This window comes from Ursus arctos, unplaced genomic scaffold (assembly GCF_023065955.2).
Source record: "Ursus arctos isolate Adak ecotype North America unplaced genomic scaffold, UrsArc2.0 scaffold_2, whole genome shotgun sequence".
NCBI lineage: Eukaryota > Metazoa > Chordata > Mammalia > Carnivora > Ursidae > Ursus > Ursus arctos.
This window is the reverse complement of record NW_026622874.1, coordinates 18,153,418-18,178,779: the sequence shown is the minus strand read 5'-3', so window position 1 is coordinate 18,178,779 and position 25,362 is coordinate 18,153,418. Positions and strand designations below refer to the sequence as shown.

At 46.0% G+C, this 25,362-nt stretch overlaps 1 long non-coding RNA gene across 3 annotated transcripts in view; it reads left to right on the top strand.

Moving 5' to 3' along the window:
• Positions 1-25,362, top strand: part of LOC123001597 (uncharacterized) — an 80,651-nt gene that overhangs the window by 38,389 nt on the left and 16,900 nt on the right. For 2 of the 3 annotated variants that reach the window (XR_006410654.3, XR_006410653.3), the window contains 3 exons: positions 3,727-3,920; positions 6,338-6,391; positions 7,522-11,553. This is a non-coding gene — a long non-coding RNA (uncharacterized LOC123001597). Of the gene's footprint in view, positions 1-3,726; positions 3,921-6,337; positions 6,392-7,521; positions 11,554-25,362 lie in introns of those variants that run through there. The other variant, XR_008960395.1, reaches the window with a different exon arrangement.

Genomic DNA, 25,362 nt, shown 5'->3' with positions numbered 1-25,362 from the left:
CACAGGAAGTTTCTGTAAGTTGTTATTGCTTGGCAACGGGAGGGGATAGCATATTTCTCTTACAGAAAGGGAGAGGGAACGATTGAGAACAATAATATAATGTAACACACCATTTTTTTTAAATCGAGGTAAAACTGACATGTAATATTATATTAGCTTCAGGTATACAATATAATTATTCCATATTTGCACACATTGTGAAATGATCACCATAAAAAGTCTAGTTAACATTCATAACCTTACATAACTATAAAATTTTTTCTTGTGATGAGAACTTTTAAGATCTACTCTCTTAGCAACTTTCAAATATGCAGTATGGTATTATTAACCTTAGTCACCATGCTGTACATTATATCCAAAGATTTATTTATATTCTAACTGGAAATTTGTATCTTTTGACCTCTTTCACGTATTTCTTTCATCTGCCCCCACCTCTGGTAACCATTATGTTCTCTGTATTTATGAGCTTGGGTTTTTGTTTGTTTGTGGGGTTTTTTCTCTTTTTTAATTCCACATATAAGTGAGGTCATATAGTATTTTTTTCTGTCTGACTTATTTCACTTAGCGCAATGCTCTTGAGTTTCACCAATGTTGTTACAAATGGCAAGGTCTCATCCTTTTTAATGGCTGTATAATATTCCATCTTCTTTATCCATTCATTCACTGAAGGACACTTAGGCTGTTTCCATTTCCATATCTTGGCTATTGTAAATTATGATGCAGTGAACATGGGGGTGCATATATCTTTTCAAATTACTGTTTTTGTTTTCTTCAGATAAATACTCAGAGGTAGAACTCCTGGATTATAGGGTAGCTCTATTTCTCATGTTTTGAGAAAACTCCATACTGTTTTCCATAGTGGTTGTATCAATTTACATTCCCACCAACAGTGCACAAGGGTTCCCTTTTCTCCACATCCTCACCAAGAGCTGTTATTTCTTATCTTTTTTTTCTTTTTTTCCCTTTATTTATTTTTTAAATTTTAATTTTTTTATGATATTATGTTAATCACCCTACAGTACATCCCTGGTTTCTGATGTAAAGTTCGATGATTCATTAGTTGCATATAACACCCAGTGCACCGTGAAATACGTGCCCTCCTTACTACCCATCACCAGCCTATCCCATTCCCCCACCCCCCTCCCCTCTGAAGCCCTCAGTTTGTTTCTCAGAGTCCATAGTCTCTCATGCTTCATTCCCCCTTCTGATTACCTCCCCTTTCTTTATCCCTTTCTTCGCCTACCGATCTTCCTAGTTCTTATGTTCCATAGATGAGAGAAATCATATGATAATTGTCTTTCTCTGCTTGACTTATTTCACTTAGCATTATCTCCTCCAGTGCCGTCCATGTTGCAGCAAATGTTGAGAACTCATTCTTTCTGATAGCTGAGTAATATTCCATTGTATATTTGGACCACAGCTTCTTAATCCAGTCATCTGTTGAAGGGCATCTCGGTTCCTTCCACGATTTAGCTACTGTGGACAATGCTGCTATGAACATTGGGGTGCATATGGCCCTTCTCTTCACTACGTCTGTATCTTATCTTTTTAATAATAACCATTCTAACAGGTGAGAGGTGATATCTTATTATGGTTTTGATTTACATTTTCCTGATGAGGAGTAATGTTGAGCACATTTTCATGTACCTGTTGGCCATGTCTTCTTTGGGAAAATGTTTGTTCAGATCTTCTGGCTGCTAACGACCAAAGTAACTGTTTTTGGCCCCCAATCTCCACCCCATCACCTCTACCCACAACCTACACTCTAGTTTTGACAAATTACACTCAGTTCCCTTAGCAGCCATCCTGTTCTTCAGCTCCACGCCACGGCCCATATGCCATCTCTGGAATACTTTTCCTCACTCAGTCCTCTTGGGTCCCTTTGCTTAGCATGAAGATGCGCTTCAAAAGTCAGTCATAGTCTGATATTGCTACTGACCCTCCAGGAGAATTAACATTCCCTCCACTGGCACCCCTGAATCGCATCACTTCCAATACTATACTGCACTCTTTTCTTTTCATGTTTGTCTTTTCTGCTAGACCATTAATTTTCTGAGGGCAGAAACTCTGTTGTAATTATCTCTCCATATGGTTCCTATTGCCTGACCTGTAGCAGGTGCCCAACAAATGCTTCTTCAATCAATGAATGTGATAACTGGAGTAAAGGAATGATAGACTGCAGGGAGGGGTGGAATAAAAGGTAAGTTATGATAAGCAAAAGCCACACTGAGATCCTAGGATTCGAGCCTTGGGGTGACAAAACAAAGATATACTTACTATACTATCTTTACTATACTATACTATACTTATTTACTATACTCTGCACTGTGAGGGGTCAACACAGCCTTGAGGAAAAGCAGCTTTAGTATATACATCCTTAGGAAGACAAATTTATCATGAAAAAAATATCCTGAGTTTAGAAGACCTACGGATTGGCTTTTCCTTGTTGTAGTAAATAGGTCCTTTATAGATGTGCTCTTCAGTATCCTAAATCCTGAGATGCCACACTGCTCCGAAGGTAAGCGAGCCCCCTTAAGCTGAATAGGCGTGCAAAGGTAAGATTGAACTAGTAATTCTATTTGTCTGCTGCACACACCATTGTTTAGCCAGAAAAATGGAATTCCTCTTCAAGCCTCTCAGTGTGTTTAATAAATGCTTCAGGTGCATAGAACTGTGTGTGAGGCAGGAAGGAGCAAAGCCATTCCCTGGGAATGACATATTTATTAAGCTCACTGCACCTTGGATGCCAGTCAGGAAATAGGTGAACCTGGCAAAGAAGGATACAGACCTTCCCGCAGCACACCTGCTCTGTCTTCTGTGGCACAGGGCAGCCGGGAGGACGGTGCTGCTGTGTGAGCATCAGGAGCTCTGGGTTCAGATGCTAGCTCCGTGGCTTTGAAGCTTGTTGTCTTGAACAGGTTACTTGTTACACTCTGCCTCCCAGTCTCCTCAATAGTTGCCATGTTTGGAGAGCCTTTTATGTGCGATGCACTGTCACTTCTCTGCTTTAACCTTGTTAGGTTTTTATTATTTTTTCTATAGTGGTAAAATACACATGACCCAAAACTTGCCATTCTAACCATTTTTGAACATATAAGTCATTGGCATAAAGTACATTCACAAGGCATCTGCCTTAATCTGGCATCAACCCTATGAGGCTGTGTGATCATTCTCTTCCTTTCACAGATAAGGAAACTGGGGCTCTGAGAAGTTAAGATGATTCTTAGAAGATTCCTGGTGCCCATGAGGTGCTAAATATGAGGTGGCTATCATTATCCTACTCCTTTCAGGTCACTGCCCAGAAGATCCCTCTTTGAAGCCTTGGAAAAGGAAAAGAGAGAATGGAAGTTCTAGGTTCATTAATTTTTCCTGAGGTAGCAGCCAATGAAGAGAGTGAAAATAGGCAGTACCCCAGCAGCCTTGCCTTCCCTGCACCTGGCAGATGGGTGTCCAGGCTCCAGCTTCAATGCTGGTCTCCCAGGGCTGACCCATTCCAACCACAGCCCCTGAAGGAAGGAAATGAGTTAAGCCTCTCTTCAGACACGTTTGTATTGATTCTGTCAGTTTTGTGCTGCTTGCTGACAGGAGATAGATGGCTCATAATGCAGCTGGGCACAGCACATTACGTCCCCATCTCGGGGCTCCTAAATCATTTCGAAATTTTAAATTCCCTAATCAATATTTTATGGCAAGCACAAGACAGTGATCAGGCCTGTTTTTCTCCAGGGTGTGCACACACACACCGGGACCGGCGGATGTGAGTGGCTGGAGGGGTCAGCCCCATCTGGAGAGGACTACAGTCTGCGTCCTCCTGAGGACAGTCATTCAGCCAAGCCAGGACCCGAAGGGCCCTCGCAAGTCATGGGATCCCAGTGGACTCCTTTAAGGGGGAAGAAACCTGAGGACTAAGAGATGACGAGGTTGGTCTTTGGTCACCCCGCTCATGGCAAAACTGAGACCTGAATGTGGGTTGTCTGACTCCTAGACCAAAGCTGTTTCTGTGAAACTATGCCTGGCACAGTGCCTGGCACATAGTAGCTGCTCAACAAATATCCGTTCAGTGGTGAACACATGTTAACATTCACAAAATGCCGAAGATTGGGCCAAATAAGTCTTTATGCTTATTAAGCACTCACTAAGCACCAGTCCTTGCTCTAAATTCTTTACTTGTAAAATGTCAGTCCCTACTCACCCTCCCATGAAGTAGGGACTATCAATATCTTTATTTTACATATGGCAAAACTGAGGCTCCAGGAGGTGGCTTGCCCGAAATCATACAGCTGGCAAGTGAGAAGGAACCTGCTTTGAAACCCAGGCATTTGCTTTCGGACCCTATGCCATAACCACTGTGCTACATTGCCCCTCCTGACCCCACCCTGAGAGACTGAGTTTTCTGTTCCCAGTTGTATCTGGACCCGTGTCCACAGTGCACCTGTGTTTCATCACATGGAAAATACAGATAAAAGAAGAAAAAGGATATTTGTTCTGTAACCAGCCAGTGGATCAGAAAATAAGCAATTGGCTGTCAGATCTAAGTTCTTGGATAATACTGGGTGAAGAAAGAAGCCGAAAACAAAGGCCAGGCTCCAGGGTGTTCAGAGGAAGTAGCAGCTGGATGGGAGGACATGGCCCCGGTTCCCTGAGGCTTGTAGCAGGAACTAGGTGCTCAACAAAGGGATCTTGATGATGCTGGCGATCAGCAGGCCTGCTTAACGGCTGCGGTAGAGGGAGGGGGGAGGGGGGAGGGAGGGAAGGGAGGGAGGAAGGAAGGAAAAGAAGAAAAGAAAAGTAAAAGGAGAGAAAGGAAGAAAGAAAGACGAAAGAAAGAAAGAAAGAAAAAGAAAGAAAGAAAGAAAGAAAGAAAGAAAGAAAGAAAGAAAGAAAGAAAGAAAGAAAGAAAGAAGCCATATACTGGCTCAAAAAGCCTTCCACACAGAATCTGGTCCCTCCCTCCCTTCTCTTGCTGTTTGCCCCACTGACTGCGCTCCAGGGTTCCTGCATTAGGACCTGCTTTACCATCACTTGTTTTCTTGACCTGATAGGCTCCTCCACATGATTTTCCTGCTTCTGGTTCCATGTGATTTGGATCTCAGCCTATAACATCACTTGTGCAGTGAGGCCTTCCTTGCTCATCTCGTCTAAACTGAGAACAGAGCCCTTCACCCTGAATGTCTAGGACAGCACCTGACACGCAGGAGGCGATAAGCAAATACCGACTGAATGAAAGAAGGGATTCAGGGATGTTTTGAAGAAGGTCCCTCAGTGTCAGGCAGAGCACACCGCAACTAGAGCTGGGTAAGAGGAAAAGTACAAAATAGCCCCACCAGGGCCTTGCCACACACACTGGCCTGTGAGTGACCGTCTCCTGGGTCAGGGGTCTCACTCACCACCTCCTATGGAAGTTCGTGCCACCTTTGGGCAGCTGTGACAGCTGCAAAGTTCTTCCTTATTTGGGCATGAAACCTGACCTTTTGTAGCTTCTACCCATTTATTGGTCTCGATTCAAATCCTGGGGCTTCCTGGAAGCTATGCTCCATCAGCAGAAAGCTCCTGAGGCACAGGGAGCCACCCCATTGTGGGCCAGCTGTACAGGCCAGAGACCCCAGGGAATAGCTGTCAGGTCTGAGCCTCAAGGATCTTATGATACACCGTGTAGCAGTTTTAGCTGTCAGAGTTAGCTTGCTTTTCCAAGGAAACATGGAGGGAATTCTGGGTCAATGTTCTCACAATCCTCCCAGAGCAGTAGGAGGTTTTGCCAAGAGCAGAGAAGGAAAACCAAGGACTTGGCTGTTTTCCCTTTAAAAAACCCTATTACAGATGTGGCGGTGAGAATAGCATTCTCTTCCACTCTCACGTTGTTTGATGTGTTGCAAAGTCCTTTGAGGCATAGGATGGGGTGCTCTCATCAATCTCGTCACTGCCTCTGGAGAAGCAGGGATTTGCCTAAGACACTCTGCCAGCAAGAGTTCAACACTCTTGCCCCTCCCCAGATGCTTTACTCGCACACTAAGGATACTACGGATGACTTCAGGCTTATCTGTGATTATAGAGTCATGCTTCTCAAACCTGAGGGCATAAAAGTCACCTGGAAAGTTTGTTAAAACACAGATTCCTAGAGATTCTGGTTCTGTAGGTCTGGGGTGGAGCCCAGGTGTAACAAGCACCCAGGTGATACTGATGCTGGGTGCACCTGCCAAGATGGCTGTGGCCCGCTTCACACCGTTGCCTCTCTCTGAACTCAAGTAGCAGGTAAGTAAAAAGCATTCTGCATGAGGTGTCTCGTTTGATCTCACAGTGATCCCGTGAGATAACTATAGCTATTTTTCCCATATCGTAGATGAGAAAGTGACGGTGCAGGAGGTCAAGTCATTCACCCGCAGTCCCGCATCTGGTAAGTGGCTGAGTCTGAATTTTGCTGGATGTCAGAGCAATGGATTTAACCACAATGCCGAGCTCCTTCCTGGAAGTGAGAGGGGTTTCTGGCTAACTGGGTTTCCTATACTTACTGGAAGAAGCACCCTGCTTCCCACTGGGCACTGAGATGAAAGCTGAGGTCCCTTGAGTTGAGAAAACAGACTAAACTTCCTTCCAGGCTTGTCCTGATATCCAGGTGCTCTCTATTCCACCTTACTGCAGGCATCAGACCATACCCACAGGATCACTTTAAACTTCTGCTAGGCTCCAAATGCTATTGTACGGGATAGAGCAACCTCAGGCAAGACTGCCCAGCAAGTTTGTTGTGGAAACCTCCATCCCTACGCACTCCTGCCTGTGCCCCCCTACCTCTCCCTCCATCCTCTATTCTCCTCTCCATCCTCCCAGCCCCTGTGGGTTCCCCTCTGCTGGGTCTCCACTGCTCACCCCCTCCCTGCCTTCCCTAGCAGACTTTTGGAACTTTCCTGCTTTTTGATCTTTTGAACAGAATGACAATCACTAAACTCTCAAAATGAAAAGGTTAGCAAGTTCATGAACAGCTCTTTCCACAAGTCTTTGCATTTGAGAGGATTAAGGGAGAAAGCAATGATTAACCAATAGAATTCATTTCTAGATGCTGAATTTCTAGCATCAGGATGAGCAGGCAGGATGATTTAGGGCAGGGGTCTTCCTCGATTTCCTCCTTCCCTTCATGGCACTGAGCATGACCTTGTCCTCTATTTATTTGTGGGAATGGTGTTTAACAACTGCCTTCCCGCTGAACTATGGGCTCCATAGGGGAACAGAGACTTCATCTGTTTTGCTCTTGCTGTTGCCCACAACCCAAGACGTGTGGTGGGTTTGAAATTTAGTCACAATGCAGACACGTAAAACGTAATGTTATTTTCTTACAGCTGTCACTAGCCATCATTTTTTGCTCTTGTGAAAAGACTTATTCTTGACAATTAAAGGTAGCTTCGTCAAATTCTGGCTTGATTTGTAGTCTTTTTTCACTAATTACTCAGACAGTTAAAACTGACTTATTTTAAATGTAAACTTCCTATCAGTACCCTTGTCCCTTCTCAAGTGTTCTCTCTTCTATGACAGCACCCGCCTGCAGGAAGAAGTTACGGAACCATGGCAACAAGAGGTGGAAAGGTTCCTGTCTGGTTTGTGTTCTGGCCTCTGGTCCTGACTGGCCTTTGAGGTGGAGCAGTTGGTCCCACCAGGTCTGGGGGCATTACCCTGTGTTCTCACTGCACTGGTTGTCTCCATATCTGCAGCTGGTGTAATGTATGGTCTGTCCTCCTGGTTCAGAACAAGGGACCCTGATCAATGCCTAATCAACGTGTGACAGGGGGACTTTCTTTCCACTCAGAATTCTGTAAGCAACCACCTGGAGAGGTGCTCTGGAAGGGACAGGCAGAGTCCTCTCAGGACATTCACCTTACATAACTCTCTACTCTGTGATTTTTTTCTCGAGCTTCTCCTCCTTCAGTGGAGGTATACTGTTCCCACTTCCTGTCTTCCATCCTGCCTAGTCTACAGAATTCAGAAAGCCTCTTTCATTTTCTCAAGTGCCTAGTTCCAGCACTGGAAAGCCAGTGCTTTCAAGATGAATGTCTTTTCTGTGAATTTAAAAAAATTGAACTTGAATGTCAAAGCCTTCTTCTTCTTGGAAAATTTAATTCCTTGCTCAGTCTTCTACTTCACCCTACCCCATGTCATGGATAACTCAGACTCTGAGGATGGAGGGCTGGGGGGCAACACAAGCTATAAAATTACCAGAAATGAAAAATATGTAGAATAACATTACAAAAATATTATTCTGCTTAACTGCAGGCACAAGTATTTATGGACTAAAAAATAATAGTGTGGGTTCAGAGTAAATTCTGGGCCAAAATCAGGCCCATTTTGAGGTCCTTAGAGCCTCGGGTTGTTGAATAAATGAGGGTTGATTGGCACTCTAAGATACCACATGCTAGGGAGAGTCCAGAGTAACACGGTGATGATTATGACAATAACATTTCATTTACCAGTGTTTTTTTTCTGGAGACTTTTTTATAATTTATCCTTTATTTTCCTAAGCAATACATTGTGTGAAGCATAGGACTAGGACACGTTCCTATGCAAGGAGACAAAATTTATTAAGTTGCCAGCGTTTATAAATTTCCCTCTTTCTTTCTTTCTCCAGCCCATCAAAAATAATCTTGTTATCTAGCCCAATTTTCTCCCCTCGTAGAAATGCAGAGTCTTAGGCACCCTTCCAGATTTGGTGAATCCGTATCTGCATTTTAATGAGTGAATTATACTCATCATGGGGTAGTGGAGAGGCCCTGCTGTAAATTACATTCACTCTTGCCTGTGTCAGGTGTCCACGTGGCCCCTGATTCTTTGCCTCCTATCCTGACCTCTGCCCCTTCTCTCCCAGGAAGATGGGAGCTGGAGATCCTTTGGTTTACCTTGTAAAGACTTGCCCTGCTCTGTGCTGATAAGACATTTGCATTTCAGGGTCTTGTTAAGCTTTGCATTACACTTCAGCACAGAACTTGAAGTTTCTCCAAGCAATGGTTTCTTGGGAGAATGTCGGCATGAAGGAGTGAGGCAGCTTTCCCTTGGTGACATCCTGTCCCTGAAGATCTGGATCTGGGCTTCGTATCTGTTGCTCCCCAACTGTGCTGATGAGATCACTGTGATCCTGTTATTCTCTTTGTTGAGCACGAACAGAGCTCATCCAAGTTTGAACCTCCCCCACCCAGCTCTCCAGGTGAGGGTGGAGGAGTCCATCCGCCCCCGCTCCCCAGGGAGGTTATCCGTCCCCTTTCATGGTTGCTCCCTCTAGTCTACGTACCTGAGAGAGAGGTACTCAGTAGCTGCTGGCTGTTGGGCTCAGTTGCCGATTGAGATAAAGCATCATTATAACAGTTACCTTTTATTAACCCCTGTATGCCAGGCACTGTGCTAGGTTTTATGATTTCTATTTTTTAGCTGATGAAACTAATTCTTAGAAATATTAGGGGATGTGCTCAAGACCATATGACTAGCAAGTGGCTGAGCTGGGATATAATTCCATGTTTATACTCTGAACTCTGAAATTCATACTTTTCCCACACTACTTTTTTTTTAAGACAGGCTTCTCTTTAAGGGCTTACGGTTCCTAAGTTCTCTTAGTCAAAGGGACAGACTCTCACGATTTTAATCTTTGCAGACCTCTAGTATAGTGTCGCTCTTATATTTTAGTGCACATCAGAATCAGTGGGTGGGCTTGTTAAAACACTGATTCAACGGTTTTGGGGTGGAGCCAGAGCATCTGCATTTCTCACAAGCTTCCAGGTAATGCTGCTGCTGCTGGCACAAGCCACACTTTGAGAATCACTATCTCAGTGGATTAGGGAAGCCGGGAAGTGTGGGAGGCGAGGCACCCATTGTGCCCAGCCCCTCCGGTCCCGGGGGCCAGCGGGGCAATGCTGCTATAGCCCCTGTGGCTTGCTGAGTGCTTCCTGAGCATTATTTCACAGGAGAGCAGAAGGGTGGTTATTTGTGTCTCTTTCAATTTAGTGTCTCTTATCTGGGTAGTGTTTAGGCTGGTCCACTGCCCTAAACTCGTGAGGGTCACCTGCTAACAAGCTGAGGACTTTAAAAGCATACAATAACCTCAGAAAAGGCCTGGAAACTGAAAGCACGTTGATTTATGGGCATTTCCCAGGAACTAGTAATCCACTTCAGAGGGGGGAAAAAAAGGCCTGGCTCATTCTTCCAACTGGAGGGTTTATCCAAAATTTATGAGATTTGTGGAAATGGGATTCACCATGTGCCTTTCCTTAGAGATATTTTTTTAAAAAATGTGCATAGCCAAGGTTCCAAAAGGGTCAGCTTTGAATTTTTATCATGGGACATCAAGCACATTTGGGTGGACCAACTAGGGGTCCATCTACATGGCCACCAATAGGCATTCAGTCGGAGAGAGTCATGATGTGTGGAACGTTGGGGCTAAGAGCGTTGGGCTATGGAGATAGATAGGGCTGTTACAAGTGCTGGCTCTGCCACTTAACAGCTGAGAGTCCATAGGCATATTACTTAACTTGTCTGGGCCTCATTGTCTCCAGAATCAAGGCTGATATAAAAAATATTTAGCCAACAGATACGGCATGGGCATCAGTTAGTCAGAATGGATGGGAGCCAAATCAGAGGCAATGCCAGCTGTAAAGAAGCCAGAACCAGTGTGGACTGGCTTGCGTTTTCAACTCTGATGTGGGTTCCATCTGTGGTTTATCTCTGTGCAGGGGAAATGGGTTTTACTCAGGAAGGAGGAGGTCAGGGTGTGTGTGTGTGTGTGTGTGTGTGTGTGTGTGTGTGTGTGTGTGTGTGTTGTGCTCTCAGCGAATAGCAGGAAGCTTTCCTGGGAGTGGAAAGGAAGCTTTCCTTTGGAAGCCACCAGACTCTCTGTTGCAGGGTCAGGAGGGATACCTCTTTTGGAAACCCTGGACTATGGCCAGGTTGGCCCATCCCTTTCCCTTTCTGCATTCTGGTAGCCAGGGGATGTGAAGCCAAGAATGAGAGAGGATCGCACTGGTTGATTCATCTTGCTATGCCATCTTTGGGGAGAGGCAAGGCCAGAAGCTATTGAATATATAGAATATATTGAATTTATAGAAACTATTACCTGAGATACTGAATAGCACAGAAGAGTGTGTAAAGGCCTCCTCCCCCAGACGCAGTGGAGGACCTGAACGCTCTTTGTACTGTCGTACAACCATGGGATGTCTGGTTTACCTTTTCTGGGAAATAGGACAATACAAGTACCTGCCCCATTGGCTTGAATTGAGAAGACAATGAGCCAATCAATGTGACACAGCTGGCACGCAGGAGGAACTTAACAAAAGACGACTCTGTGTTGGACCACTGATCTCCCAGGCCATGCACTTAATGCGGCAGGAGCTCTGTGGGGCTTGGAGGGGGCTCAGTCTACTGGCCGAGGGCCAGTGGAGGAGGAGGTTTTACCTGGGATGCTGTACAGACCTTGCTCATTGGTACCTGAGCAGGTCCTTATAGGAAACTTGTACTAACCTCTAAATCAGATGAGCTGTTTATTATTCTGGGAGAATAAGTCAAATAAAAGTACTGTTGCATTCTAACAAGCATGGTGGAGGAAGTCTTCCTATTTGAGGCCTCATGGAAGAGTATCAAGGTTGGTGGTAGAGTAGTGCAACCTCCGTGCGAACAGCTTGGGCAGCCGCAGAGGCCACGGTGTGGCTGGCAATGGGCTGAGTGACTAGATCAGTGTCTGTGAGGATGAGGGAGGGTGACCGTGGAGCAGTTGCATACCTCAGTGTCCTCCCCAAGCTCAGATACGGCCTCTGTCAGCCCTTGCAAGGGCACATGGCAGCCACAAGGGAGCAGGTGGGAGGAGGAGCTACTTCGCTTCAGCTCTAGGGACAGCCCCTGAAGCCCCCTGAGATCCCGGGGGGAGGCAGGTGTCCAGCCATGGGGCAGGTGGAGATGCAGAGCCAGAACTTTCTATTGGCTGGAACACCATTGCCTGGGAAATAGCTACCAATTCCATCTGCAACCTTGGACATTTCACCCTCGTTTGCTCCCCTCGGTTATCTCAGACACTGTAGTCTTTACCTTACCCTTGGATTATTTTATAAGCTCGCCACTCTGTCCCCCATGAAGCTCTTTTGTCTCTTGAATCATGTCATTTGCTCCATGGATCATCCTCTTATCTAATCACCCTTCTTTGGAAGTCTCCTTCCTTCACCTGCATCTTTACCTTTGGTGTCCATTCTCATTCTCACTCTGGGCAACTCTAGACTCAAGACTTCACTTGCCCTATGCATGGATGAGCCCCTAAGTCTCCATCTCCATCTCTGGCCAGACACTTTTTCTTCAGTATTTGGATGCTCTCTGGATATTCCTCTTCAGTTTTTGCCTGGGTCATCGCATCAACCTCCTAACTTGGGTCTCACTCCAGGCTCACTATCTTCCAACCCACACTCTTTCTGTTGCCCAAGTGGTTTGTTTTCTTTTCCCCAAAGTACCCATTAGATCATACCCCTGAGTAGCTTCAGTGACTCACCAATACCAACAGGATAACTTCCTAATATGGTGTTTTTGGTTTGTTTTTTAAAGATTACTTATTTATTTGAGAGAGAGAGAGCACAAGCAGGAGGGACAGAGGGAGAGGAAAAGAGAATCTCAAGCAGACTCTGCCTGATGTGGGGCTCTATCTCACAACCCTGAGATCATGACCTGAGCCTAAACCAAGGGTCAGACACTTGTGCCACCCAGGTGCCCCAGCCTAGTATGGTTTGAAAGCATCCAGCTACTTGGGCTCTTCTTACTTGCCAGTCTCATTTCTCTCCCACCCCTTAGCTCCCACTCTGGCCTAACTGAACTTGTTCCATTTCTCAAATATACTGTACATTTCCACCTCCCCATGCCTTGAGACATGCTGTTATCTTTTCCCAGAATGTTCTTCCTCTCCTGTATGCTGGTGATTTCTTTGTCTTCCCGGCTTGGCTATTGAGGCACTCCCCTGGGAAGTAGTGTATGAAGCCTGTGCAGTCACATAGGACCGCATTTCAGAAGATTCCCCCATTTGGTTTAATGCCCTGCTCTCATCATCTTAAAATTCTTAGTAATTTTTTTTTTAACACAAGGCCCTGCATTTTTATTTTGTACTGGAGCCCACAAATTATGTATCTGGTCATGGTGACACCCCCACAGCACCGTATACACAGTGCAGTCCCGACACTTATGAGGTTGTAGTGCTGTGGCTGTTATCTGTCTACTTCACCCACTGGCCTGTGGATGCCTTGGGGCCCGGGACTGTGTCTTGTTCATCCCTATTCTCCAGCCCGCAGGGCAACGGATGACATACAGTAGGGGCTCAATAAATGCTTGCTGACAGCATTAATTCACGTCTATGTGTCCTTTTTCCCCGTAATCTGTGAGAATCGTCTTTCCCTTTTAAAAACATTTGCCCTGTGAAACCAGAAACTGTGAGTTCTAGTTTCAATTTTACTTTTTTTTTTTTAACTTGGCTTTATGATCTAATGTGAGTCCTTTACCTCTTGGAGCCCCAGTTTCCTGATCTGTAGAGTGAAGGGCATGGATGAACAGCCCAGCACACGGGGGGCCACTGGGCTGTGGCTCTCAAGCTCCTCCACCTCACCCCTTCCCCAAATTCTGGGTCTCTCTCTCTCAGGACACTTGAGGAGCCTCATCCTTTGTCCTTGTTTTTCCTCACCTTCTCTCTCACTCCCCTTCTTTTGTTTTCCACCAGGAAAGGCAAGGCCAGACTCTTCAGTCAGCAGAAGCAGTGTTTGTTGACATTTGGAAAAAAAAAAATGAAGAGATAAGTCAAAGATCCTTCAAAATCATGGTGTTTGAATATTTAAAGACGATGAATGCTAGAAACATTGACAGGTCCTGTGTCAGGCTTCATTCTGATCTCTCAGCCCATTATTTAGTCTCTAAAAACAGAAGTAGCTCCACTTCCAGGGGCCTTGTGCAGAGCACATGTGCCGTTCAGCCCTGCGGCCTGTCCGCTCCCTCCCCCGCTGCCTGCCCCTCTCCTCACCCGGCTGTCCCAGGGGCTCAGGACCCAGGAGGAGGACCAGGTAAATGGGCTCTGACAGCCCCGCCCCCACCTCCACTGCCTTCACTGCTTTTCCATATTGGGGTTCTGTGGAAGATTTCACTGGAGAAAAGGGGTTGCAATACTAGAAAATGCATGAAAGCCTCTGTCTAATGACCCAGGGTCAGATCTCAGTCTAGATGTGGGGCCCTAGCAGGTTGAACTGACTCTGTGGCATGATTCTTATCAATAAATAAGAGTACAAATTACTAATGCTTTCTGTCCTTTCTCTCAGCCAAATTATTATGGAGAAGTAGGGTTCCTGGGCGGGCCTCCTCACATTTTTTTCCCTGGCCACAGGGCCGAGTTTTGGCTAGGGATCAAATTTCTTGGCAAAAGCTAGGATGGAGCTGTTGATAACATTGCCACAGACGTTAAATGGCCTTGGACCCCACTTCTTCACTTGAGGACTTGTGTGCTTGCTAGGAGGCCATGCACAGCAGGACAGGGGGCAGGGGAGATCTGCTAGTTCCAAACACCCCGTCCTCTCATCCCCAGATCCAGTCATCATCATCATCATCATCATCATCACTTTTCCCCAGAGAACCTTCTGGTCAGCCCAGCCATGAAAAACTATGGGACAAAGGAAAGCATGGGGTGTCGAGCAGAGACAGTGTGGAAGTCCACAGCCTGACAGACCTGAGTTTGAGTCCCCGTTCTGTCCCTTAGCTAGCTCTGAAGCAACTTAATGTGCCTAGTGCTATGTTACATCCTGTGGAGAATAAAAAAGAATTTGCTTTCTAACTGGGGAGAAAAAAAAATCTTAACTTTCTGGGTAGCAGGGTAGTTGTCTAACTGTCTTCACCTCTAACCCCTAAACAAGCCAGAGTTGAAGAGGAGGAGCTGGGCACGGTATCTTTCACCATGCAGGACAGTTGGGTGGGGGAACAAAGGCTTTTGGTAGAATAATCAGCTCAAAGTTTCATTAATGGGATAAATGTGTATCTTTTCAGCAGCTCTGGTGATGAGTTTTGGCAGGAAATGAATCCTTGCAGTTTGAGATGCATCTGGTATGGTTAGATATTGGGGAAGGAGCAAACTACAAACTTGAATGGTAAACCTTGAAGTCCTTTTTCCAATACACAGACCCAGAGCCCCAGAACACATGCCCAGCAGCAGAAATTGGGGGCTGAGTAGGCCTATCTTTGACTCACCACAGACAGCAGAGCCTGAGTAATGGAGGTCTTGGGGCTACATGATCCGTGGTTGGACGGAGTGGGTTCTGGATGGGTGGGGGAGGGTAAGGAAGGGAAACTTCAGGAAAGGGTTGAATAAAATGGAGATGGAAGGAAAAGGAAGAAAAAGCAGTGTAGGGACAGAGGGCTTGGTCCCACAGAAGACTTCTCTGGGCTCCAGGGAGTGTCCATGTGCAAACTGCAGGCATTATGGGAGTTCAACCTCAGAGAAGTAGGGTTTCTTGAGGCACCAGGGGTGCCTCATGGAACAGGGAGGATTTGAGCTGAACTTGAAGACCAGAAGATTCTGTAGACAGGTGGAGGGGATTGGTGAGATCATTCCGTGTGCAAGACTAATATGGCTAAGATGGCATGTTTTCAGGCTTAGCCTTTCCTGCATCCTCCTGTCTCCTATCCTCCTCCTCCCTCCAATTGAGCCCATACATTTCACCTGAACCTGGCAGGGGCCATGGCTCCTTCTCCTCGCCAACAAGCCTGCAGCACTTACGCGAGCCTGCGACTGGCTCTTTCTGGGGTTTGGAGGAAACACAAACAAGCCATACCCTGCTTCGGAAGTCTAAACAGAGGAAGGCATATTTCACATTTCCAATTATGACACAATCTGGTCGGTGTGGAAGTGGGAGCCTGTTGACTTTAACAGCCCAGCTGTTCTTGTCTTCCGGACAGCAGTTGAAGTATCTTCTGAGCAGAGGGGTGAACAGTCTGAAGTTCTAATGGGAGTCTTCCAGGATTGCCATAGAAGAGCCGCGTGCTATGGTAACGCGGCCCTGGGGGCCTCTGTGTTCTGCCCTGCACAGTGCATTCCTAAATGTCAGTATTTGCCAAGAGGAATAAGTCCCATACTTCTTATGATTCTCTAAGAAATGTTATTTATTTGGGCTTCCCATTGCCTTACTCCCCTGACCTCTTCTTCCCCTCGTACCCTCCTTATGAGGAGGTAGCTGGAAAAAACCCCTCATTTCTTTCTGTCTCAAGCTCTACCCTGTCTGCTTTCCCCAACACTCAGGGGCCTTTCCCTCTCTTCCTCAGATCCCTGTGTGCACCAAGAAGGGGCAAGCCCCTCCAACTGCCAAGTTTTTCATATGTGGCTACTGAACTTCCTTTTGGCCCTTGGGTTTCTAACTTCTAACTACCTTTGAATGCCTCACCTTCTTCTATCCACCTTTTGAACTCTATTACTTGTTTCCCATCTTATAAAAGAGGCCATCCCCCAAAATTAATTGCAAAGCAATGGAAAATGTAAATGTAGTAGAAAATATGATTAATTCCTCTTCTAACACTGACATGCGATCAAGAATGGTTTATTCGTTTCCGCTCAATCCTTTGTTCCACTAGCAGCTAAGCCGGTACAGCTGTTCGGGCTTCCTGGTGAGGGTCAGTGTAACCCCCAAAGTCTCTCGCCAGTGTTCACATTTGAGGTTTTACTGTAAAGCAGTGCGTGTGATTTTCTTAAAATATAAATATACCAGAATTTTGTGAAATGAAACTGTCCTCTTCAAAGTTCTCAACTTGTAAGTACTCCACACATGCCGTTTCTGTGTTTAGAATTGATAATGCAGTTCTCCATCTAAGTTTCCTCTGGTTCTGTTCATAAACTACCGAAATATGTCAGAAAGTTCAGTATTTCAAAGTCTAAGTTGTATTTGCAAGATAGCTTCTTCCACGTGAAAGCGGCTTAGAAAGTCTTCGTCAGCTCATGTGTCCGATTTTTAGCTTCAGAAAGTATCGCCACAGTCACCATACCCTCATGGCCAGGGCGCTGCTCTTATGTAAAAACACCCATTGAATTTCAGGATCAGTTTATACAGTAAACCCCCCTTATCTGCCGATTCGCTTTCTGTAATTTCAATTACCCCCCCCCCCCCCCACCAGCTGTCCGGAAGCGGAGGACCCTCCCCCTGACAAATGATTGGCAGGTCAGTAGTAGCCCAACTGCACATCACGGCGCCTGCGCCGTCTTCCGGGACTCGGTTGCTCACCTCATCACGTACGCATTTTCTCGGCTCACGTCATCACAAGAAGGGTGAGTACAGCGCAGTAAGATGTTTTGAAAGAGAGAGAGCACATTCACGTAACTTTTGTGACACATATTGTTGTAATTGTTTTATTATTAGTTACTGTTCCTAATCTCTTGCTGTGCCTCATTTATCGATTAAGCTTCACCATAGATATGTACGTATAGGAAGAACATAGTATTTACAGGGTCGGGACTCTCCGTGCGTTCAGGCATCCACTAGGGGCTTGGAACGTATCCGCTGCAGATAAGGGGGGACTCATACTGGCCCCCGAGTTTTCTGCCTGCTTTACTCCAACGACTTCAGACGGTCTCCTGTCTGGAGATGCAACTTTGCTGTAGCTGAAGGTGTTGACAGAATAGCTGCAGACTCTGAACAGGATTCCTAGAGAGGAGTTCCTAAATATTCTGAACAATTGTAGCATTGAAAACAGAAGCTTTGTGCCCAGGGTCCCCCTGGAAGGAGATGGTTATTAGGCTGGGGACAGAGGAGGCGTCTTCCCTGATTATATGCACCTGTGTAGAGGGCTATCCTTTAGAATAACACTGTAGGCCATTCTCCGTCCTCTCCCCACCCCATGCCTTCCTTCCAGGGGCATAGGATAATCGTGGCTGACCTTGAGTTAGGTAGAGGGATTGGGCATGGGTGGCCAGCCTCTTCTGGGCTCTACTTTCAAATCTACCGGACTGCAGATGCCTTGGCCTGAAGTAAGTCACCCCCTGGAGAAGTCTGCATGGGTGGGTCTGATTAACTTGGAAGTGAAGTATTAGTAAGCCCTCTTGGCCACAGATCTAAAACCTCACAGTCAATAATGTTGGTGATATTTTGAATTCTATCTGTGTGACTCCTGTGTATCTCTCTCATTTGGTTTTAATCTCCAGAAGATAAAGAAAGAGGTGTTATTTATTAGCCTTTTAAAACACCATCGACTATGTTCATTTGGATGTATGAATTTCTGTTGCCTGTATTATGAGGCCAGCTTCCTTGTGTTACAGTTATGCCTGACATAGTAAAAAGTAAGGAGCCACAAGAGAGAAAGTCTTCCTTGGCCCTATCTCTTTATTTTAAAAAGTCCTTCAAAAATATGGAAAAAGAGAAAAATGCCCATTTCCTGCTTGGGAAGGGGGTTGTGAGCAACTCTACTTGCCTCTTATTTTTTTTTTTAATATTTTATTTATTCGACAGAGATAGAGACAGCCAGTGAGAGAGGGAACACAAGCAGGGGGAGTGGGAGAGGAAGAAGCAGGCACATAGCGGAGGAGCCTGATGTGGGGCCCGATCCCATAACGCCGGGATCACGCCCTGAGCCGAAGGCAGACGCTTAACTGCTGAGCCACCCAGGTGCCCCTCTACTTGCCTCTTAGAAAAGAGGATGATTTTCTTGTGTTGGGTTCCTTTTAGAGTTGATGGAAATGTATGACTCTTGCTGTGATACTGTCTCTTCCTAGAATATAAGCTCCTACAGGGGAGGACTGTGCTGCTTAATGTGATCACACCTTCTTTCACTGCTGGTTGTGTTGCTGTCTTTCTTTGCCTCCTCACTGAAGCTCAAGGTGTGCTTGTTGGGGAACCTTAAGTGGAGGTATTCTGGAGAAAGGCCAAAGGTTCATCACCCATGAAAACCGTGTTGCAGCCAAACTCTAGGAAGACTCTCTTTTCTTCCTGGTTTCCTTGGGCCCTTCCAACCCCAAGAGCAGGGAGGACTTAGTTCATCTCTTCATGGGGGCAAGGAGAACAGGACCCTCACTCAGGAGAGATGTAGACCTTCCCCTGTCAGTATGTGTGTGCGTGTGCGTGCGTGTGTGTGTGTGTGTGTGTGTGTGTGTGTGTGTGTAGGGCAACTGTGTACTTTAAGCTCTGCTAGAACCTGTAGGTTCTGACCTGGGCACTCTGAAGCTGGGTCTCAGTGGAAGCCCACAGTGGAGAAAGTTCCACCAGCTTCTCCCACAGGGACTCTGAAGGGTTCCCCCATATTCGTCCTGGTACCTTCAGGCTCCAATGGCTCCTTTGCTCAGGAAGCAGAGGTAGTTGGAGATGGAAGTATGGGGGAACCATTGTGTGGTCAATCTACCATCTTTCCAAAATCCTCTTAATTCCAGCCTATTCCCACCAGGTATCAGGCTCTGGTCTGTCTCCAAGAAGCAAATACCATCAGTGGTTTATAGTAATCACGTTAAAATCCCCAGGCACATGACAGTGTATTTGGCCCCAGTGGAAAAAACAAAACAAAAACAAAAACAAAAGCATGCCCTCTAGCAAGGGCTGATTTGATTGATGTGCAGTATAATCCGACCCCTTCCTAGCTTGGGCCTGGTAATTTGTCCAGGCTGCCCTCTTGCCTTGATGGTCTTGGGAGTCCCTTCTTATCTAGTCCAATCTAATTTCCCTTTGGGATTTCTCCACTCAGCTCTGCACTTCTGGTTTCCTTGCCTCTGGTCACTCTGTCTCTGGACTTAGATTTGAAGCTGATTTTTTTCCTGGGGCTTTGTTGTGTTTATCCCACTAGATCTTGTCTCTAGTAGGAAGTGCCTTTTATAGAACCTAATCCCTGCCCTGGACACTTGGCTGAGGACCTGGCTGGAGCCAGCTCTGCCCTCTCTGGGTAGTGGAAATCAGGCAGGTGCCTGATAGTGAATGTGACAGAACTGGGGCTGATGTGGGGCAGCTTTGCCTTGAATTATAAGTAGTCCCTTCTTACTGGTAGGTGTGCAATTGAGTGGCCACATTCTGTGACATTTCCAGAGTGAGTTTGGTAATAATGGTTTTGGATACCCCAGGTTGTCTCTAGTATTTTTATAGCTTTTGTGAAGTTCTCAAAACAAAGTTGCTTTTACTTTTATTTTATTGAGAATAGAACAGTAAGGTGTAAAGCTGGTGAGCAGGAAAATAAGTAAGATTATCAAACAAATCAGAGTCAACTTCTATAAGATTCCTTTCTGTCCTACCGTCCTTGTGTCTATGGCATGTGAATATTAGGCCAAAAGAGGCTTAAGTAGGGAAAAAAGATTTTAATAGTAGAAAAGCCTTGCCTCTCTTTTTTTTTATGTTCAGTTAGCCACTGTATAGTACATAATTAGTTTTTGATGTAGTGTTCAATGATTCATTGGTTAAGTATAACACCCAGTGCTGCCTTGCCTCTTGATGTTTTATTTTCTCCCTCCTCAAATACCAAAACCAGACCCATAAGTCTGGGTGTTTAATTTTTGTTTCTAGGACACAGAAGGGAATCTAGTTTTCAGAGCTATAAGAAAATTACAAGTGATTTGATTCAAAACCCCCGTTCTGTACATGAAGTAACAAGTGAGCAAGTTGGTGAGATGAGGCAGCCAAGGCTCCACAGTCAGTTGGTGGCAGGCATGGAACCGGGTGCCCATCTCCAGACTTCCCAGCTAGTTCTCTGTCCTCTTGTGTCCCTTCGTGACCAGAGGAGGGAAAGGAGGAGAAATGGGGTCTCAACGTCCCTGCTCCCAAGTAGACACCGAGAATGCTGAGTGGGAACCGAGAGACAGGGAACGCTGAGGATGAGTTAAAGAATGGCATAGTGCTTTTAAATGTCAAGCTTAGGTCAGCCAGTTGAGAAAAATGCAGAATTCATATGGAAGTGTTCACTAGATTTCTCTAAATTTTGCAATAGAAGGTGTGTAAGTCATGTGTTTAACACAGTATCCAAAAACCTCACAGAAGCAGTTATGAAATATTTTGTTTTACTGGCAATGGGACAAAAAATAATTGGGCATTAAATCAAGGAAATGGGGGAAAGGGAGCTGCAAATCAAGGGAAATGGTGGAAAATTAGGTCTTAGTGGAGAGAAATGTGTACATATGAACTGCCTGATGTTTCAGGGAAAGAAATATGGTGCTGTAAATCTTCTTTTTAACCCTTTACACTCGAGGGCTGAGTCGTTCTTGCCTGATTGACAGTGTCTGGACAGCCAGCCACTCCCTGGGGGAGAGAATTGGCTTCTCCTTGTCCCACATGGTCAGGAATGAGGTGTGGTGATTTAGACGCAGCTCCCGTTTTAAACAGGAGTCGGAGATCCACGCCGTGATCATATTCCTAGGACTATCACAACATCCCCCTTTCTCTTGCCTCCAGCTGGCGGAGGGTGGCTTCATTCTGATGGCAGCCCAGACCCAGGGAGGAGAGCGTGCGAAGCCCTTTGCTGAAGGGCACTAGGGCCCTGCTGATGTGCCACCTGGCTTCATTAAATCCCGCTGAAAGCATGCCTTATTATCTGTCTACTATATACATAATTTCTATAAATTATAAATTAAAAAATAAATAATAAACACCTTTTTAATTGCATATCCTCTTTTTCTCTTGTCAATTAAAGTGAACTTGCAAAGCTGCTTAACACAAAAAAGCTACACAGACATCAACTCTTGTTAGATGCAGTACAAGCTGTTACACTGATTTTCCCATAGCTGCGAGGATTAATCACAGATAATCATCACAAAAGGATCACACCCATATAAATAATATAAAAATAGCAAAATGCCCAAAGTGGAACTACTGAGAAAGAAGAAAATCACTTAAAAGTGGATAGCTCCGAATTACCACTTAGGGGCAAAGAAGAGGAAAAGAACAGGAATCAATGCTTGCTTTTGAAAGAGCCCAGATCTTGACTGTTTGATTAGGAATTTTGGACCAGAAAAGTGGTTGAGTGACTGGCCGTGGGATGCAGACAGGCTTTTAATCCCTTGTCCTTGATGATATTAATTTGTCAGGGAGCAGCCTTTAACTCCTGTTGCCTACATGTGAAATAGGTCATGAAACTTGGTAGAGACAGGGAATGTGCATAGCTGGGAGAAATGATTCAAAACTTCGACAGTGTTCAGGTTAGGCATGAAGGAGAACTTTTTTAGAGAAGGCCAAATGGTGACTTGATGACAGAGGAAAGAATGAGTTCCTTTGCCCAGAGATCTTTAAAATGAAAGTCAATTCTCTCAAACGACTTAGTCTGGAACGGACAAGGTGGCATCTGGGACTCCCCCTCAGCCTGGGTTCTGTTATGTCTTCATTCGGGGAGGTCACTGAAAGGATGTGTCCTCTGGTTGACCCATGAGATGAACCCCAGCACTCAGAGGCTCCTCATCCCCTCCCCTTGGAATACGGGCTCCCAGAGGTGACCCTAAGAACAGAGCCTTGAGATGGTGATACATTGAGACCATCGGGATGGTATACATGGCTGAACCCAGTGAAAGCCTCTACATAAACTTTTAAGATGTGCAGACAGTTGTGGGGATCTACTCATCTTGCGGAAACCCAAGGCAAGCCTCATCTGTAAATTCTCTTCTTTTATTATACCTGCTTCCTACCAACCTGCAGCGCTGCCTCTTTCCTCCATCTCTCCCTGCCTTCTGAGTACAGGGGCTGGTTCAGATTACACCTGCCTGGGAGGCTCTCTAGTTTCCACACGAACACTGTGTCTTTCAGGGCATGTAGCCGCACTTAAATCAAGACCAAATATAAGGTCATTAGAGAAATAGCTGTGACATACTGTCCTTGACTGGTATTCTGTGGCTAGTAGAAACCCACATGGCTGTCTGTGATGTGACGGTCCCAGTGAAAGGAGGGTTAGCATGATCGCCTGCAGGAAGCGAGAAGAGGTAGGGGCAGGACAGAGCCCTGCTCCTTGCTCACAGTGGGGCTTCAACATGTGGGACCAGGGTGGGCAGTCTCTAAGTGCTGGGAGCCAGCTGAAGGCCTGACAGGTTGAGGCCATATCCCAGCCTGAAGAAATTCCCACGAGATGCCAGAGAAGGGCTTCATTCACCCATATCTTTTGCCTGAGACCCCTTCTTGCTGCAGTTGCCCACCAGCCTTGGCAGGAAGCACATTACATGCTCCACTTCAGGGGCATCTGGCTTGGTCAGATGGAGACTCTCAATCTGCGCCACATACAGTATTATCATTTTCATTCCTTTTTGAGTGGAACACATGAGGAACAAGGGTGTATGGTACCCTCGACTTCAAAGTTTCACAAAGTGCTGCGGGTTTGAAGTCACTTTTGAAGCAAGAAAGGCACTTGCTCTGGGAAGAGGGTCTGGGAGCAAGGCAACACCATGTGTGGGGAATGAAGATACTGATATAATTATGCCATCTTAGAACCAGGCACTTGGTGACAGGACGGGCAGGCTAAAACTCGTGGGTGCTGGTTTGCACATTGTTCCCCTGGTGTTTGAGGCTATCACATGTGCCTTCCCTGTGTGGAGCAAAAGGAGATGAAGCTCAGGTGAGATCTCACCAGGTAAGATATACTGAGGTCTGAAATGCTGTCCTTCAGATTGTTGGCAAGAACTCTGCTTCTACTCAGACCGAACTGGCTCAGCTTTTGAGTTGACAAGGCCAGCTGAAGCAGCATCTTTCATCAACACTTGCAAGTTAAATTTTAAAAGGAGAAGCTTGCTCCTGCATCTTGTTTCCTGCCGCCTGTATGGCTGGTCTTCTAGCATCTGGATAGAGACCTTTACCTGCAGCCTGTGTTGGGATTCACTGCTGTGCTGATGGGCTGAGCCCCAGGTCATTTCCCGGAGACTCCTGTGATCACTGGTGCTCCCTGAAGCCGAAATTGGGGGTGTCTTCTCAAGCTGTTCTGCATGTCGCTTTCCATTTTAACCTTCAGGTAGTTCTTTCCTTCCTCCTTCTAATTTCCTGGTTTGCTTTGCTTTGGAATCATGTGGTTGTCAGTCCCGAAGATGGCAAGACAAGGCATCTGCGGGCTAATGAACAGCTGCGGGAAGATAATTAATGCTCTCCCACCTTCCTTGCAGCCTTTACCACCTCACCACGACACAGCCTGCAACATCTGTGCTTCCCAGCAGCTGAGCTGTAAAACACCCTTCCCTACTCCTCACAAAACAACTGTCAGATGGGCCGGCACCCACATTAAGGGCAAAACTTACAAAATGCTACAAAAGATGTGCTGTGTTACTCCCAAGTCACAGATGTTGAGTCTTTCCGTGAGAGGACTGTAGAGAACTTGGTTTGGGACGTGCCTGGTTCTGGTGTGGTGTGGATGGGGAGGTAAGCCAGAGGGTGGGGACAAGAGGGGTGGTGGGGGAACTGCTTCCAGTCTCTTCTTTCAGGGAAGGTTGCTGAACCTGTGGCCTTTTAAGCTGGTCCAGAACCGCTTTGACAATCACCAGAGGAGAAGGCGTGGTCATCTCAGACTTCTTAGGGTCTCATTCAGGGGCGATATTCAAAACAATGAACAGAATAGCGCAGAGACCACTTAGAGCAGACACTGGTGGTGAGCACTTGGCCACTGTGGTGTGTACTAGCTGCATATCAGCTTTGGTCTCATATTCCATGATCCCGCTTCAGCTCTAAATGTAATCACATTTGCCGAGTACCTTCTTTATGCCAGAAATGGTTTTAGGTGCTTTTGATAATATTGCACATGAAGGGTATGACCGAAATTGCCTTAACAATAATGTTAATTTTGTTTCCTGGTTAATGAGGGCTAATTTGCATGTGCAAAATTTTAGCCCCACCTCACCTACATTTGCAGGCTTGCAGCCTCTTTGAAGTCTTGCCCATCACCATCCTCCATCTAGGAATTTCTGGCCCGTAAGACACTGCAAGGAGTGTACCCTGTGACTGGTACCCTCCGTGGGAAATTGCTTTCCTGACTGGGCTGCTGTCTTCTGATACTCTTACCTGCAAACTCTCCTGACATTACTATGCTAATAAAGTACATCAGGGTTGCTGCACTTTGTCCTCTGTGCCCTAGTGTGGCACTCCTGTGCCTGAAGTATTACAAGTGTTCCTATGAAAACAGCTCCTTCACTCCTGCTTGTGGGCCCAGCCTGTATCAAGCAAAGCCCAACTGGAAATCTTACACGTAGGATCTTATTTCCTTACGTTTCTTATCTCTCCACAGCTGGAGCTTCAACTCCCTCTCCTTGTAAGCCACTTTCTCCCCATGCAAGCAAGTATCCGACATGAGGGCTGTGAGTGTCTCTGGCCCCACATAGGCCACAATCAACCTAGCATCAAGTAATTCAACTAATGTCAAGTCTCAAATTGCCTTGCCCAGGGGATACTTACTGGTGGTGTGCAGGAAATGATGTGGCATTATGCAAATGTGGTC